The sequence below is a fragment of the Mastomys coucha genome, unplaced genomic scaffold (assembly GCF_008632895.1).
Source record: "Mastomys coucha isolate ucsf_1 unplaced genomic scaffold, UCSF_Mcou_1 pScaffold5, whole genome shotgun sequence".
In the NCBI taxonomy this organism is placed as follows: Eukaryota; Metazoa; Chordata; class Mammalia; order Rodentia; family Muridae; genus Mastomys; species Mastomys coucha.
Genome location: NW_022196911.1, coordinates 48,847,561 through 48,862,927, shown reverse-complemented (window position 1 = coordinate 48,862,927; position 15,367 = coordinate 48,847,561). Strand labels below are relative to the sequence as shown.

The 15,367-nt window shown below is 48.2% G+C and overlaps 1 long non-coding RNA gene across 2 annotated transcripts; it reads right to left on the bottom strand.

Annotated features, from left to right (window-relative positions):
• Positions 1-2,293: 2,293 nt before the first annotated feature.
• On the bottom strand, positions 2,294-9,910 carry LOC116076757. Of its 2 annotated transcripts, XR_004113092.1 has the most exons (5): positions 9,594-9,910; positions 7,373-7,485; positions 4,687-4,795; positions 4,319-4,530; positions 2,294-2,452 (listed from the first exon to the last, which is right to left on the bottom strand). It is a non-coding gene; the product is annotated as an uncharacterized LOC116076757 (long non-coding RNA). The 2 variants fall into 2 exon arrangements; XR_004113093.1 differs by lacking the exons at positions 7,373-7,485; positions 9,594-9,910 and adding an exon at positions 6,903-7,315.
• Positions 9,911-15,367: the final 5,457 nt, after the last annotated feature.

The window sequence follows — 15,367 nt, the reverse complement described above, 5'->3', positions numbered from 1 at the left end:
CCACACACTCAGTTGGCACACGTGTCTCCTTCCACTCAAGTATACACTAAATAAATAAATGTAATTTTATAAGAAAGAAAGTATTGACAACTTGCGCATCTATCCAAGGATATGTCAAGCATCAGAGTGACATACATATTTACTGAGAAAGACATAGCTATTATCTTGTTGTCTGTGAGTTCTTTTTTTGTTTTTTTTTTTTAGTGTGTATTTTTTGTTTGGTTGGTTGGTTTTGTTGAGACAGGGTTTCTCTGTGTAACCCTGGCTGGCCTGGAACTCACTCTGTAGAACAGGCTGGCCTTAACTCAGAAATCCGCCTGCCTCTGCCTCCCAAGTGCTAGGATTAAAGGTGTGCACCACCACCGCCTGGCATGTTTGTGGGTTCTTTTTTCTTTTCTTTTTTTTCTTTCTTTCTTTGAGACAGGGTTTCTCTGTGTAGCCCTGGCCATTCAGGAACTCTCTCTATAGACCAGGCTAGTCTCTAACTCAAAGAACCACCTGCCTCTGCCTCCACCACTCATCTTTGTTGTTCATATTTTTTAAAAACTTTTTTTTTAATTTTATATTTACATGTGAGTACACTGTTGCTGTCTTCGGACACACCAGAAGAGGGCATGGGATCCCATTACAGGTGGTTGTGGGCCACCATGTGGTTGCTGGGAATTGAATCCAGGACCTCTGAAGAGCAGTCAGTGCTCTTAACCTCTGAGCCATCTCTCCAGCCCTGTGTTTGTATTTTGAGACAGGGTCTCATTGTGTTGCCCTGGCTGGCCTGGAACTCACTATGTAGACCAACCTAGCTTAGAACTCACAGAGGTCTACCTGCCTCTGTCTCCTGATGCTACGGTTTCCAGCTGTTTGCTTTTGAGGTAGGATGTCATTTAGCCTAAACTGGCCTTGGGCTCATTGTACATCCAAGTCTGACTGGGAAGTCTTGATCTTCCTGCCTCGTCCCTCAAGTGCTAGGATTACAGGTGTGCAGCACTACCCCAGGCAATATATTTGGATATATTGGTTTTGAACAAAGGAAAATAAGAGGCCTTGGATCACATAGGTAGTAGCTTTGCATCCTGGGAAGTTGAAAATGGCCATCTCTTAGCCATTCAGCCTTTCTCCCACACCTGATGGAAATGACAGCTCCAAGACTGCACCAGACTCTCAGCCAATGCATGCCCATAAGGCATGGACTAAGAGGACTCTGCGGAAGCCTTCGTCTTCTGTTTTGTTTTGGAGGAAGGCTAACAGAATCATGAGTCATTTCACTGTTTCCTTGTTTTCAACAAGGCTGATTTCTACAATGATGATGGTGTGCTTTTTTTTTTTTTTGGTATGGGGTTTTGTTTTGTTTTGTTTTGTCTTTGTTTTTGTTTTTAGTACAGCCATTGAAGAGTTAAGAGGGGGCAGGGGTGGTGAGATGGCTCAGTAGGTAAATGTGCTTATCACCTGTTAATACAGGCCTAGAAATCTGAGTTCAATGCCTTGAACCTTCATAAAGGTGGAGTCAACTCTACAAAATTGATGTTCTCTGACCTCCACGTTGTGACACCCCCCCCACTCCCTTTACATGTGATTAAATACAACTTTAAAAAAAAATTTTTTTTAAAGCTGTAGTGCATTGGCATGCAAGCCAGCTGAATAGCCCCTAGGCTCTGAGCTCCAAGATGGTGGGGAGAGGTGCTCAAAAGCCAGCAATGAGAGGAAGACACAGCCCCCAGAACCTGCTCCAGCCTCAGCCTGCTCTTCTCCACACCCATCATCAGGACCTGGTAGAAGAGCTGTTGACCTAAGGCCAGTCTGTCCCAGCTTCAGGGGATAGATAAGTGGTGTGCGCCTTCTGCAACAGCTGAGACAGCCCAGCTCTGGACTAGCCACGTGACTCCAGGCCTGGCTCCTTGCCTACCTTTAGCACCATTTTGTCCACATCCAGAGCAGGAAAAGCAGAACTCCTAAGGAATCATGAGAAGTCATTCTGTAATCGGTCTCCCCATTCTGGTTATCTGTTGCTCCATGAGCCTTTGTTGATAATTCAGCGACTTTCATTAACATGCATGTTAACCTTTTAATTACTAAGCTAAGTAGAGGTCGTTAGTTGTCTTTCCATGATGTGAACTTCATCCCTGTGCTAGAACCCCTTTTCATATTATTGCGTATGAGTACATGATATATGTATGTATATGTGGGTACTCATGTCATAACACGTGTAAAAGTCAATGGAAAATGTGAGTCCGGGGATTGAGCTCAGGTTCTCCAGTCTTGGGTAATACGCGCTTTACCCAGAGAACCGTATTGCTGCTGTGCTGAATTCTTGACACCTTTATTGTGGCTTCCTGTCCTTGTGGTCATGGTCCTGTGGACCTATATAGTGAGGATGAGATTCAGCCAGGGGGTAAAACCGTCAGCTTTCCTCTGTGTCTTCATGTTTCTAGTTCTGTTTGCCAATTGAAGACCCCAGCTGAGGATGAAGAGGAGTAGAGTTACCCTGGGGTGCTTTCTCCCCCGGCTCCCCCCTGCTAGCTCAGCAGTGCCAGTTTGCTCCAGCAGCACTCTCCCGCAGCTCTTAGGTTCCTCCTGGCCACTGCTTCCCCTGGTGATACTGGCGGCTCACCTTCCCCTTTGTATTTCTCTCAATGCTGCCTCCCTTCCCCTCTTCATAAACAGGCCCTTCCTTAAACTCTCCCGTCCCTTTGGGTGGCGGAAAGGGGCGTATCTGCTGCCTGCTGAGACTGACCCATACAAAAACATTTTCTGATAACGCATCCAACACGGAAGAATAAACAGTTCTCCAGCTGAGCCTTGTGAGGTCCTCATAGGAGCCCTGGCTCTGATCTTTATAACACACCCAAGCCACGCAGTTGCTGGGCCCGCTCTTCCCCTCCTTGCTTTTAACTACACTACAGACAATGGAGGGGACCTGGTTAGCAGCGACATCTCACCCAAGAATTTGGAAGGAAAAAAACCAAACAGGTAAAAGAAGAGAAAGCTGGAGAGAGTCTGGACAGTGTCTTTCAGAATTTGTGTGACTGGTTGGGAAAGCAGAACTTCCCGGGGACCAAATCCCTGCTGGGTTTATAAGGTGAAGTTGAATGTCTTGGGGGACATTCAGTCACTGTCTGGTGGGATTCCCCCAGGCCTCCTGTGAAGAGTCCCTCAGGTGGGCCCACCCATCCACCTAGCCTGTGTGATGCTGGCTCAGTTCTGTTCTGAAGAGAGTCTTGTGCCTGGCATGTGCTTATCTGTTGCTGGTGTGAGGACATGCCAGAGGCCAGGGAGGCAAGGGCCTTGACCACCATCACGACTGACTCTGGAGGAGCCACCCAGTTCCCCAGTTCCCACCTCTGAGTCCAGCCTCTACAGTCTGTCTACACCGACACTCCCTGGATCCTCTCAGGACTTTGTCACTCCCTCCAGTCTGCCCTTACTATTTTCTCTAATTTGAATATAACCCTTTGAATCCCACATATCTCTAGAGAAAGAAAACCGTAAAATATAATCAAGAACTTCTTGCTGCTCAGTTCCTAAAGCACAAAAAGGGGAAAAAAAATCACAAATGGTGCTTTTTAAGTTTTTACTACATTATTTAGCTTGAGGGGAATGCCGCCATTCCATGCAGTGCTTTTGCAGGTAGGAGAATTACCACAGAACCATTTCTCTCTCCAGCCCTCACAGATGCTTCTTAGAGAGGACAAGAGGAGGGCCTGGTGCCAGGCTATACCCAGGTCGCTTTCCAGCACAAGTGTGTGCTAGTGGATCCGAGGTGGGATGACCCACGCCTTGTGAAAACTGGAGCTGAGCCGTGGCAGCAGCTGGACCTACCACGCTGCTATGGCTGTTGCATCCTATTATTGTGCTCTTAAAGATTTGTGTGTTGAGGGCTGGAGAGATGGCTCAGCGATTAAGAAAGAGCAGTGACTGCTCTTCCAGAGGTCCTAAGTTAAATTTCAAGCAACCACATGGTGGCTCACATCCATCTGTAAAGGGATCCCATGCCCTCTTCTAGTCTGTCTGAAGACAGCTACAGTGTGCTCATACATAAAATAAATAAAGAAATCTTTTTTAAAAATATATTTTTGTGTGTGTGTGTGTGTGTGTGTGTGTGTAAAATGTGACCACTGAGCTATCTCTCTAGACCCCAGTAATGCTTCACAAAGCATAAAGCGTATGGAGCCTCAATTAAAACAGGTTTCTCAAAGTCTGCCTTTGGTGGTAGCTACTGCAGAGGTGGGTTTAATCCCCAGATGAAGCAGGGAGGGGTAAGCTGTGCTGCCTGTCAGCAGAGAGAAGCTACAGATGCTCTCAGATCCATTCTGCCCTCCCTCACCTGGACAAAGGAGGTAGCAACCATGTTGCGAAGTCCAGGCTGCTGAGACGACCCAGGGGAGGACACTGCCACCAAGCCTCGAGGCCTGAGCTGTGTCTCTGGGATCCACATGGCAGGTTCACGAGCTGAATGATGGTGGCACATTCCTTTAATCCTGGCACTGTCCAGGCAGGGAGAACTAGCTTGGTCTACAGAGCAAGTTCCAGCCAGGGCTACACAGAGAAAGGCTGTCTTAGTTTTTAAAAAAAAATCAGTGAAGCTAAAGATTTACTAGATGGTTAAGCTAAAGATGAAGTAACTGGTAATTGTATTGTTAATTTGGTTTAAGTAAGTATGTATACGGGCACCATATGTTTGTTATTAAATACCTCAGAACTCCAAGGAAGGAGGAGATTGACAGCACTGGGAATGTACGGTTCCACACTGGATGGCACAGTTGCCACTGTGATATCTCACAGGCTGGAGATGAGACAGCATCTGGGTAACAGAGGTTCCAGCCAAGGGCATCAAAGGTAGAACCTTAAGGCTTAGGCCTTCTAGAGTACCTCACAGAGCTATGACCCTTCACCCCACTGGACCATCATTCCTATCTCACAGGGTGGGGACCAGAACTAGGGGGGCAGGATTCTGCAGCCTAGTGGAGAGATCCAGTCCACCCCTCCTGCTATAATCACACTTCTCTCACCTCCAGGGAGGGGCCTTGAAACCCTCGAGTGACATAGCTTCTATCAGATTAATTTATCCTCTTGCATCCCACGCCACTCCGAGTCCTTTGGTCAAGTGCATCCATCCAAGGACTCCCCACCCCCACCCCCGACCTTCAGCATCCCTGAAGCAACGAAGCCTCAGGCCCCTCTGAGCTCACGGTGTGAACTCAACCCTGCAAGACAGACCAGGGACGCTACTCCAGCTTCTAGTTCAGCCCTCTTACTGTGGACAGCAGAGACTCTAAGGCTTGCAACAGAGCACAGCCAGTCTACACAGCCCCTTCAACAGCAGGAGGTTCCTGAAGAGACAGATAGGACTCAGGGGGGTACAATACCTGTGTGTGAGCCTGTGTCCTGTCTCATCCCATCTAACATGCCTGTAGTTTGACCGGAATATACTGGAAGTCAGCTATATCTAGGGAGAATGCCACCAACCTCATGGGATGTTCAGGAAATTCTAAGCTGTACTCTTAAAACTGAGCCCAACGAGGTCCTCAGCAAGATGTTGCAAGTTTCCTAATCTGGACACAGAGGCCAAGAGGCGTGGTCTGAAGTAAGAGCTGGCTGTTCCTCACAAACACAGACACCCTGAGTCAGCTAGCCTTCCTCCCTCCTCCTCTAAGGTTGTCAGAGCCTCAGCTGCAGTTCTGCCCTAGGGAAGCCCAGCTACCACCTAAGAGTGACTTTATAATAAGTGTGCAGAGTGATCCATTTCCCTGGGCAGAGTGGGTGGGGCCTACCATGTTCCCATTACACACCATTTCACCTGATGCAACTGCTTTCAACAGACCCATCACGGAAGAAACACATTGCAGCAGCCTGCTGTAATGTCTCTTCCACCTGCTTGGGGAACCTTACATATAGGCAAAGATGGCATTGTCACCCCACTGATCCACTACACTCCGCTGGAAGTGACTTTCATGAAGACCACTTGAGGCCTTGACATTTTTTTAATATTTTGTCAGGGCCAGTTGGGATGACTCAGCAGATGAAGGCACTTGCCAGGAAGCCTGACTACTTGAGTTCAATCTCCAGGACCTACATGGCAGGGGGAAAATTGTTATCTCAGATTGTACTATGATATCCATGTATGTGCTGTAGCATGCTTCCCCCTTGCAAAACTAAATGTAAAGCAAGATTTTTTTTTAAAGATTTTATTTATTTCATGTATGTGAGTACACTGTCACTGTCTTCAGACACACCAGAAGAGGACATCAGATCCCATTACAGATGGTTGTGAGCCACCATGTGGTTGCTGGGAATTGAACTCAGGACCTCTGGAAGAGCAGTGAGTGCTCTTAACCACTGAGCCATCTCTCCAGTCCGCAAAATTATTTTTGTTAGCCAGATGGTGGTGGCTCATACCTTTAATCCCAGCACTCGGGAGGCAGAGACAGGCAGATTTCTGAGTTTGAGGCCAGCCAGGTCTACAGAGTGAGTTCCAGGACAGCCAGAGCTACACAGAGACACCCTGTCTCGAAAAACCAAAAAAAAAAAAAAAAAAAAGAATTTTTGTTATTTGTGTGTGTGTGTGTGTGTGTTTATGTGTACCGCGTTTGTACAGGTGCCCATGGAATATGGAGTGCCTCAGACACCCTGGAACTGGAGTCACACCTGGGCCCTCTGCTCGAGCAGGAAGTGCTGTTACTGGTCTCCCTGCCAAGACACCTCTCTAGCTCCAACTTGAGGCCCCTCAGTGGACCTGCTTTTCCAGAGCATCTGAAACTCTAGATGCCTGGATCTTACCCTGACCCCAAAGATCCAAAAAAAAAAAAAAAAAGAATTTAAATAAAGAGTTTTATTAAAGGATGCCATAAACAAAAAGAGCACAAAACGTAAATATAAACATAGCCCTGGGATGGAGATCATCTGCATACCTGGCACTTCCGGGTCCTAACTCTTGTGATCTGCGCTAAAACAGTAGGCTTATTCACGGAGTCACAGCTGGATACAGTGGGTATGTTAATAGTTGAAGCTGGCTACCTCATGCCGCCCACCCCTGCCTCAGGAATCCCAGCTTTTGTGATCTAGGAGCCAGAAGAATGGGGGACAGGGGGGCTGGGGGGGAAGTACAGTCATTGTGATGTAAGTGTTAACTGTCAGCTAGGTCTGGAATGACCCAAAATATAAACCTCAGGAAAGCTCCTGGGCATACCTGTGAGGAATTACCTTGACTAGGTTCACTGAGGTAAATGACCCACTCTAAAGGAGAGCGGTACCTGGACTATCGAAGAGGAGGATACCCTCAGAGCATAGCAGACATCGCGCTTCCTGACTACTGTAGTGTGACCACTGGGCGCCCGCTCCCACCACACCTTACCCACTATGACGGATGTACGGTACCTACAACCGAGTATCAAATGAGCCCTTCACCTCCTGGTGGCTCTTGTCAGGTTATTTCATAACAGGAGAAAGGCTCTACTGCATGGTGCGTTGCGGTCAGTCTGGGCTATCCTTGACCTGCCTCAAAAGAACAAAATAGATAGTAAAATGGCACAGCGTTTATCTTTTTGTCTCTGGCTCTTCTACACAGTGACAAGTTTGTGAGACGACTCATCCAACCAACTCCTTGCCTATAATTGTTGTGGCTTATTTTTAAAAAAAAAATTTTTTTTGTATTTTTTTGGACAGAGTCTTACTGTGGAGCCCTGGCTGGTGATGTAGACCAGACAGGATATGAGCTTACAGAGACCTATCTGCCTCTGCCTTCTGAGTGCTGGGATTCAAAGGCTTGCATCACCGTCGGTTGAGAACACGCTTAAACCACACTGAACTGCACTGAGTAGATATCCTGCAGTTTATCTGATCCTTCTACAGCTGGGAGGTGTTAATGGGTGGACATTCTGGTGTGGCCTTTGGGAGCGGGTATGTTTCTGTCAAGTGTAGGCTTGAAGGTGGAATCATAGTCCCTCTATGTGCATGAGGAGAGTTCATCACGGCTTTGCCAACAGTTGGTATTTTCTGATTTTCTTTTTCTTGTTTCCTGGTCTAGTGGGCGTGCAGTGGTATCGTAATCACAATGTGGTTTTAATTTGCATATCCCTGGTGACTAATGTAGTTGAATGAATATAATTTCATGTTTATTAGCCAGTTAGGACTCTGGAAGTTTCTGGTTATGAGCCTGTCTCTGTTGTTTGTTTTGTTTTTGACAGGGTCTTATATAGCCCAGGCTGGCCCTTCAAACACACTATGTAGCCAAGATTGATCTAAAACTGCTGTCATTGCCTAAGTGCTGGTATCACAGGTGTGAGCCACCACACCCAGTTTTCTGCAGTGCTGAGTCAAAGGCAGGGCTTTGTGCTTGCCCAGCAATCCATTATTCACCAACTGAGCTACATCCCCAGCCCTGATCTGAGCATATTTCTCAAAGTACTTGGATAACGCTAGTGTGCAGCCAAGGTTGAAAACCACCAAACTAAACCAGAAGTGCCCTGTCCTCCTTCCCCAGTGTGGATTTCCTAACCTTACTCCTGAATTGCTGAGGACCTTGGACTTGAGCTCACTAGCTGCACCTCCCAAAAAGCAGCAAGAGATTGAAGATGGCCAGGCGGTGGTGGTGCACACCTTTAATCCCAGCACTTGGGAGGCAGAGGCAAAGGCAGAGGCAGGCATATTTCTGAGTTCAAGGACAGCCTGGTCTACAGAATGAGTTCCAGGATAGCCAGGGCTATACAGAAAAACCCTGTCTCCAAAAACCAAAAAAAAAAAAAAAAAACCAAACCAAACAAACAAACAAAAAACCCCTACAACAACAAAGGAGATTGAAGCTGACAGTTAAGGATCTTTAGGAATGTGACCTCCACTTCAGAAGGGCCTGGGTGGGGCTTGAAGCATCCACAGCTACCACAGACATTTCCTGACCACAAAAATGGCCCCCTTGCTGCTCCTTGTGGAGCCTCAGGCCCTCATGTAGAGGAAGTAAAGGGCTCCATGCCAGGTACTTCCCAGTTTCTGAGCTAGCGTGAATGGGTCCCAGCTCCTGTCTGAGGTTATGGTTAGGCTGGGACAGTAGAGCCTGTGTTGCAGAGACTGAGGAAGGCTTGCTGTCTGTGGCTTGGGTGCTGGGTAGGCCTCTCCCACATGGGTACCAGTTGCTTCCCTCACCTGGAATGGCCTCGTCCATTCTCTGGTTCTAGGGCTTTCGCAACCTTTCCTAAAGCCCCCAGTCCTCTGACATCTGCAGCCCTTAAAGTGAGGACACACATTGTGCCTTCTGACATCAAGCTACCTTGATTGGGTCCTTGTTGTCATCTATGCTCACCTCCCATGGCCTGTGGGCTGTAACCTCATCCTAGGGACTTCAGGGCACACCCTACTCCCCATGGTTCCTTGGAGAAAGCACCTTCCAACATGAGGAGGCCTGGTCCATACAAAGACAAGAGCTAGTCAGACAAGCTGTCTACCATGTGTGGGATCCATGGAAGCATCTTGTCATCCTGCTTAGTGAGGAACGTTTCTACAGAGTCAGGAGTTCTCGGTCCCCCAGGATGGAGGCCTGGATGAGGTGTGGCACAAAGGCCTCTTGGGGCAGTAGGCTCCAGACAGCCCACTGGAGTTCACCACAGTACCTAGAACTCAGTGTCTTTTCCATGTGCTCCTGGAGAAGAACAGGGGCTGCCTTCTCTCCCTCGAAGCTCTGCCAGCTTCATGCCATTGACATGCTAGAGGCTGGGGCTCTGGCTTCGGCTGCGTGCCACGTCTCACTGATACAGACCCATCTTGGAAAATGCTCTGGAAACAGCGCTCCGTAGCTGATCGTCCAAATGCAGATGTTGCATTTGGGTTCTTCTGATTGGCCCCAATGGTCTGTGGTAGACAGTGACTGGAGTGCTTCCCAAACCCAGCAAGGCAGGAACCCTCCTCCTCCAGGGTAGGAAGCTTACTGCTGCTTTACCTTCTCAGCAGTCATCAGCAGCTCCTGTTCTCTCCATATCCACCACCTGAGCATCATAGAAGAGGGCGTGGCCACTGAGCAAGCTCCCTTTCACTTCAGGGGTCCACATACCCATAGCAATCCTATCTGTCTATTCTCTCAGACCAGGCCTACAAAGGCTCCTGCCCCACTGGCCCCTGACACTCGAACCATGATGCATTGTCTCCAAGGTCTGCATGGTGCCTCCCGCACTCGCTCTGCCTTCCCCATCAAATAGATGGTGTTAGTCATTACAAAGGGAAAAGGTTTGGTTCTGATAGATTTGGGTTAGTGCCAAAGTAATTTAGATGAGATGTCCAGTCAAAAAGTAATTTGATTTGGGACATGCCAATAGAGCCCAGAATATGAAGCTACTAAACAAGTTGCAGACAGGTTGTTTTCACAAGCAAACAAAAGAAAACAAGTGTGGGCCCCTGGAGTCTTCATGGCTAATGGGAATGGAGAATGTGGCCAGTGTAGAAAACACAGTGGAAGGACTTAGAGAGACCAAGAGAGGGTGACAGTATCTAACGAGGAAGGAGGGGATGTGGCAAGAAGACACATGGAACATGGAAGAGTCTCTGAGCCAGGGGGGCTGCCAGGGAGTCAGGGTGGGAGTTCATGAGAGCGGAGACTCTAAAGCCCTTTGTTGGTGTCTGTCTTTGTCACTGCTCTGTTGCTGTGAAGAGACACCATGACCAGGGCACTTCTAAAAGAAAGCATGTAATTGGGGACTTAGCTGCAGAGAGTCATGGACCCCATGACACCAAGGAGCAGGCTAGCCAGCCTGCAGGCATGGCCCTGGAGCAGTAGCTGACAGGTTAGGCCTTAGCCACAAGTTGGAGGGAGGGAGAGCTGAGAAAGATACAGAGACAGACAGACAGAGACTGGGCCCTTCTGAAACCTAAGTCTCATCTCAGTGACAAGGCCACACCTCCTAGTCCTTGTCCACCAACTTGGAAGCAAACATTCAAATATGGGCCTGAGGGGGTTGTCTCATCCAAACTGCCACAGTATCCAATACCTTATATGCTTAAAACAAACAAACAAACAAAAAAACCCCAAAAACAAAATAACAACAACAACAACAACCAAACCTACCATAGAGTCCAGCTCCTCTGCTTCTGTCAGTGTAGCCAAAAGAAATGAAAGCAGGGGCCGAAGAGACTTTTGTTGTTGGTCAGATTTCCATAGCTGTAACAAAACATCTGAGGGAGGTAGTCTAAAGGAAACCATTTAGCTCATGGTTTTAAAGGCTTCAATGCATGGTCATCCAGCACCATTGCTGCCGGGCCTGTGATGAAGTAGACCAGAAGATGCATGGAAGAGGAAGCTGCAGCCAGGGTCCCAACATCTCCCTCCTGGCCTTAGGCCTCTGGAGAACCTTCAAGGTCCATTCACCAGTGCTGGCTGCCTACAGCATTCTTTATCCAGCCAAGGGCAGAGACAGCATTTGTCCAGGGACAGGAGTGGATGGCCCAAATAAACTCTGACACCTGCAGCTACAAGGAAGAGGAAGAGAAAACTGATCTTTTGAAGGCTTAGTACTTGAGTCTACCAAAACAAGACAAAAGGCTTACAAAGTCAACAGTTTACATAAACACAGGGGACTAGCCTGAGGAGTGGGTCATCTACTAGCCCCAAGGGAACTTTTTACACCCAACACCCACTGTTTTCCATTTGTTTGTAGTTCTAGTTTTTGGTGCAGGGGATTAAGCCTAAGGCATCAGGAAGACAGCATTGTACCACAGAGCCACACCCCAGCCTCCGAAGTTTACCCTTTTGCAGGGGCGATGGAGGCAGTGATTACAAGCTGTTTAGTAGGGTCTAGCAGGTTGTTTTCTGGAGGGAGAATAAGCACTGAGAACAGATGTGGGCTGAGACTAAGTGCCACTGGGCTCGGAGTGTAGCATTTGATTTTCAACCTCTTCCTGTATGAACTTAATCTTTTTCAGTTAGTGAAAAATCAGTTTAAACAAAAAACAAAAAACAAACAAAAAAAAAGCTGGCATGCCCCTTTGCTGGGAGGAAGGAAAGCCCTCCCCTCTCTGAAGTCGCTGTCCCCAAAGGCTCTGGTTGAAAGTCTAAATGGGAATATTGTAAAACACCTTAGTAAAACAAGCCAACCTCTAAAGGACACATTATGTATCATGCTGTGTTTTACCGGGAGAGGGATTCCATTTTGGATGGTGGAAAGGATCTGAAGATGGTTATATATAAGGCCTCAGAACAATACACTTCAGATGGTTAGAATGACCAAGCATAGAGGCCCATCCACACCTCTGAGAACAGCCAGCACCTAAGGGCAGAGGAGAATCCTGAGCCTTCTCGGGAGTTCAAGAGCAGCCTGAGCTAGTCAGACCCTTCTCAAACAAACAAAAACGTGATTACAACTATTGGGATGTTTATTTTGGTTGTCAGCTTGATGGGATTAAGAATGAGGAAAAGCACCCTCTGGGCTTGTCTGTTTTAAGGTAGGAAGACCCACCCTGGATGGGAGTTGCATAATTCCCTGGCGAGGACGCTAGGCAAAACCATAAGAAAGTAAGCTAAGCACTGGGGTGCATCTCTCTGTTTCCTGGCTGTGGATGCAAAGTGAGCAACTGCTTTAAGCTCCTGTCCCTGTGCCTTCTACATCATGATGGCCCATACCCTCAAACCAGGAGCCAAAATGAGCCGTTCTCCCTTTTTTTTTTTTTGACTGATATTTTGTCACAGCAAGTAAGTAATGATACATGTGGATTTGTTACAGAGATTTTTGAGACTATTAGTAAACACAATGCCTGGGGTGGGGCAGCATGAGGCGGGACTTAAAATCATTTTCAAGCACTAAATAGAGCCACTGTTAATTTTTCAGTATCTTACTATTTCAGAGAGGGAGAGAACAAGAATGAGGAGGGGAGGTGGGAGAGGAGGTGGGAGGGCAGAGAGAGTGTGTGTGTTGGTTGGTTGGTTGGTTGGTTGGTTGGTTGGTTGGTTCATTCAGAGGCCATATTGAGCTTAAAGGGAGCATCTCCTCACCCTGGCCCCCAGCTGTCCCATGGTGCCTCCTCCTCCTTTGGAACCTCCCAGAATTGCATCTGTTACTCTGGATGTCAGCCAATCCTGGCTGATTTTGCTCTAACTCATATCCCAGGAGGATCGTGCCCTGAAAATGCCCATTTCTTTGCTGTGTCTAAAGCTGTGCTGCAGAATGGTCCAGTAACACATGGGAAGGGTTGGAGAGAAGATGGTGTCTCATGCCCTCACAAGATGCTGAATGACAGCTCTCTCTGGAGCTCCTATGTCAGCTGGTCAGGCTGAGCTATACTCAAGATACCTTCAACCCCTGCCTGGGTGCACTAGCTTCTAGGGCATGATGTGGAGCCTCACACTATCCCTGGTTAAATGCTGCCTCCCCAGCCCGTCAGGAAACAGGATCTCCATCCTCAAGGGGCAGGCTAGCCTCAGGCTCCGAAATAGGTTGCAGAGTTTCTGACCCTGGTCATGGCCACTTCCTCTGTGCCTCTCTTCTCCTGAGGCCCTCTTCTACCCTGAGTGGGCTACCATGCTCCCCCACCGTGGGGCTCTGTACACGCCGGAGACTGTGTTGTTTCCACTGACAGAGATCTGACCCAGCAAGACAGCAGTTGCCACATACCATAGGGGTAGAACCCCAAGCTCACATTTGGAACCAACTGTAGCTCTCTTTCTCTGCTTGAATACCTGGTCTGGGATTCACGACATCTCCAACGTAAACTGACAGAGAAGGATAAAACAAAATGCCACAGCCACTCAGAGAGCTGAAGTGTATGAGTACCCGGGACAGACAGAGCCTTAGCATGTCTTCTTACACAGCCACCGGAGCGGGAAGTCCTTCTCTTTTGACTGTGAGGCTTCCAAAGAAGGATTTATTCAACCTTGCAGTCTGGAGCTTTCCAGCCCAGCCCAGAGAAAATTATCTTTTTATTGCAACTTTGATTAATGATTGATCAGAGGCTGATACTAGAAGCACTGAAGAACAAATTTGCCCTAGAGATTAGGGACGCTTACATCTGCCAGGCTGGCTGGGGGCCTGTCCACCTGCTCTCTCCAGGATCAAACCAGGACAAGGGTGCCTGGGAGACACGCCACATGTTCTCAAACAGAGAGGGTAAAAATGAAAAGTGTCCTCAAGCCAGTTTAGAGTTAAGCTAAGACTTTCAAGGAAATGACAGTGGAGAGAGGAAAGAGGATTGGCAGCCTTCCGCAGGATCTTTCGCTCTTATTTTTGATACTAATGTTCTCCCATTGTATTGATGAAAAGGAAAACCAAGGCAGGAGGAAGAAGCTTCCTAGAAATACTGAAAACTGCTGAGCTTTATCTCAGACATTTTGTAAAGGGCTTCGTGGACTCCTCCCCCATGAGGAAGGAGTCATTTTCTCACACAATCTAACTGGGGGTCAAAGGTCAGGCAAGGAAGGATAGGGTGCTGAACAGGGAGACCCCCTTTCATAAACATTTGTACTACAAAGGGCCTTGGAGCTGGTTCAGGCCATAATGGTTTGCTCCAGCTGTCTTGATGGACTTGCCCATAAGTCAGAATGAATCACCGAATGACCCCGACTCGACCAGAGAGCCCGGATCTGCTCCTTCTGAGCATCCCTACAGAGTTCTGCCCCTGCCTGCCCTCAGGGAACCCCTGGGAGCAGGGTGCTGGCTGGACAGCTTCCTCTTGGCAGCTTCTCTGAGCCCTGGGGACCTGGGCAAGGAGAAAGCTGGCAGAACAGCTTCTAAATTGAAACTGGAAAATGAAACTGGAAATCAGAGCCTCACATCCCACAGGGTACCAGGTTCTCTTTTCCACAAGGAGAGTTCCCAAGGGAGAAAGAGGCATGCTCAGTGAGGGTAGGCGGGGTCAGTCCATAATGTGGCTTCATGTGCAATTTCCATCACTGCCTGGAATGGGGGTGGGGCTGCCTTTCACTCCCACAGCCTGCCTGGACTTCCCCATGAGGAAAGAGGCACTCGCACACACAATTTAACTGGGTCAAAGATCAGGAATCCTGGGCTCTTCTCCTCTACGGATACACATGGGTTCCAGGGTACACACACAAAGGCAGCCTGGATAACCCAGCAGGTCAGCCTTCATACAGATAGCAGATTTCCTGACAAAATTAAGATACAGGAGAGAATTCAGTGCAAAAGAGCTACACATTCACCTGCCGACTCCACCCTGCCCCTCATCTCATCTGAAATGTCTCCTCCTCAGGAAAGAGCTGCCCAAATCCCCGCAGCCCTACACATACATCCCTTAGGTTAAGACTCCCCGAAACTGCGCCCTCTCTTCACACCGCATTTGCCAGCTGTCTATATGCTAATAGACCCAGTGTACCACGGACTGGGGTTTCTCGCGGGGGCCCCTTGTTCCGCGGGACAAGGGATTCTGGCCAGGTGGGCACGGGATTCGG